The sequence below is a fragment of the Austrofundulus limnaeus genome, unplaced genomic scaffold, assembly GCF_001266775.1.
Source record: "Austrofundulus limnaeus strain Quisiro unplaced genomic scaffold, Austrofundulus_limnaeus-1.0 Scaffold104, whole genome shotgun sequence".
Classification (NCBI taxonomy): Eukaryota; Metazoa; Chordata; class Actinopteri; order Cyprinodontiformes; family Rivulidae; genus Austrofundulus; species Austrofundulus limnaeus.
In genome coordinates this window covers 293,555-296,091 of record NW_013952506.1, presented here as the reverse complement: position 1 = coordinate 296,091, position 2,537 = coordinate 293,555, and the positions used below count along the sequence as shown (strand labels likewise).

Genomic DNA, 2,537 nt, shown 5'->3' with positions numbered 1-2,537 from the left:
GATTTGCTTGAAACATAAATTTATACCAAAAAAATTGATCACTTTTTTATTTTTTATTTAAAACTATTCTTTTTTAAAAACAAATCAATTCAATGTACAAATATAAAAAGAAAAAAAAAACAAATACAAACACAATGAAATGAAAGGAAGCAGAGAGAAGAAAAATATCTTATGATATCTGCCCCCTTTTTTCCTCAAGTATAAACTCAAACAATATTAATCTTCAATTAACATAAAACAAAACAAAACAAAACAAAACAAGAAAAAAGTCAAATCCTTCTAGAACACAAATTTACATGTACATATACTGTTTCATATTTCCTCAAAAGCCCCATTAGGTACACATACCAAATACTCTTAAAAACAAGACAAAACAAGAAAAAAAAACACATTTGCAGATTCTTTCTCTTCAGTGCTTTTATTCAATTAAAGTCTGGATTTGTTTGGTTTGTTGTTTTTAGGTTTTTTGTGTGTGTTTTGTGTTGATTATTTGTTCATTGTACGTTTCTCTCCTCAGTTGTGCTCATATTTTCACACCTGTTTTCTATCCCAATCAATCCTAGCCTCTTTAAGCTCCTTCTCCCAGTCACTCTGCAGTCTAGCATTGTGGTTTCATACCCTGTCTGGTCCTCTGAGTTTCAGTTTGTTTCCTTTTTTCCAACTTTTGTGGTTTTTTGTTTCTTTTTATCAGTAAATCTTGAAGTTTTTCCTCCAGCTCCTCCTCTTGGTCTGCATAGGTCTGATTTTTTTATATATTTTTTTAGTGACAAGAATGTGCCACCGGTGTGTGAGTGCTGAGCCCAACAGTTTGGTTCTGCTGACCTCGTGAAGATAAGGTGACCTCGACTCGGTCAGACATGAAGGTTCAGGCGCTGCAGTGTGATTCAGTAACGTCCAACCCTGAAATGTTTCACATCTACTGAAGACCAAATTTCTCTCAGTGTCCTTAAGAAATCTGCAAGCATCCTTTGTTCCTGGCAGCTATTTGATTATTCAAATAAACGCCTCGTGTAATTTGCTTTATCTTCCTGCTATCCTCCTGCAATGGAGTAATGTGAGATGGTAATTGTTCAAATTTAATTTTATTCTCAGGCAGCTTTATGTTTCTTGATATTGCCCGAAAAACTGAGTTTAAAATCAGTTTAATCAGTTCTCATTTCAGGTTCAAGTTCTTTACAGCTGGAAAAAATGAGATTGTTTCGTATCTTTTGTTGTAACTCTTAGAGGGGAAAAATTGTGATTCTGTCATTCACGAGTTTCTGTTCATCTCTGAATCATATGGTTCTGTCACACTGTAATCCTGGTCCTCGACAGGACTGCTGCTGCAGAGACAAACAGTTTCTGGTTTCAGGATGTGAATGAGTTGTGGTTTTATTCTGCTTACATCTGGGACCAATTTACAACGACAATCAGGTCTCTTAAGAGACATTTGAATAAATTTGACTGATTTTCACATCATACTAGTGAATTTAGCAAAGCTTCATTAAGTGCAGTAAAAAAAAGGTGGACGTGATGAATATCTTATTTATGCAGTGACACATCTTTAAAAGAGAGAGTTACTGTTAAAGATCACTCTAAATATTGATGTCAAACGTTATCGATCGCTGTAAGTTCCTGCTGCCGACTGAATTGGCTCGAGTGTAACAGACTCTATTACTGATGACAGAGGGAGCTGAAAGAGCTCTTTGTTTGTCTTATAAAAGTCCTGTTGTACGAGTCTGCCTGCTATGAAAATGGCTTTTGTTCAATGAAGAAGTGAATTGGAGACTTTCTGTCTCATTCTTCAGGTGGGACAGCAGTCTAACAGGGTTTGATCTTAGGGGTGAAAGTTATCAGAAACATGCTATTTTCTCTTTTCCTTTTTTCTTTTCTTTTTTTAAGACAAACTGTGCCTAAACACTCGTTACACCCACTGCCAAAAGGCCAAAGGTGCCACGATGAAGTTTTTGCCAACACACATTTGTTCTGTGTATGTGTTTGTCTGTCTAATAGCTAAATATATATTCTTACCAGCTACAACTCAGTCATTTCAGTATAAGATTGCCAGTTTGGTCAGTAAACTGAGAGTGAAAGTTGAGTTCTGTTATCGCAATAGATCCTGTTTCTCCCTTAAAGCATGAAAAGAATTGGTTTCAAAGTTTTGTACCTGAACACCTCGACTAAATGTCTCCACTGTCTATCACTGCACTTTGAGGTTTGAAACTGACTGCAGATGTCTCACACATCACCGTATGATTGGCCTCCTCTGAGGAATGAAGATGAACTCCCTGGATGTCTTTGATACATTATGACGAGTGCTGTTTATTTGTGCCCAGGTCCTCCTTGAAAATGAGATCTTGATCTCAGTGGGGTTTTAAATCTATCCATCCATCCATTTTCTGTACACGCTTCTTCCTTTTCAGGGTTGCGTGGGTCACTGGTGCCCATATCCAGCAGTCACAGTGCGAGGGGTGGGGTACACCCTGAACAGGTCGCAAGTCCATCACAGGGCCACACATAGAGACAAACGAGACAAACAACCATTCACTCTCTCACTC

General features: G+C 37.4%; 1 protein-coding gene across 4 annotated transcripts in view; it reads left to right on the top strand.

The window, feature by feature from the left end:
* gas2a (growth arrest-specific 2a) overlaps positions 1-2,537 on the top strand; it is a 28,076-nt gene that overhangs the window by 1,776 nt on the left and 23,763 nt on the right. The gene's annotated exons all lie outside the window — the stretch shown is intronic.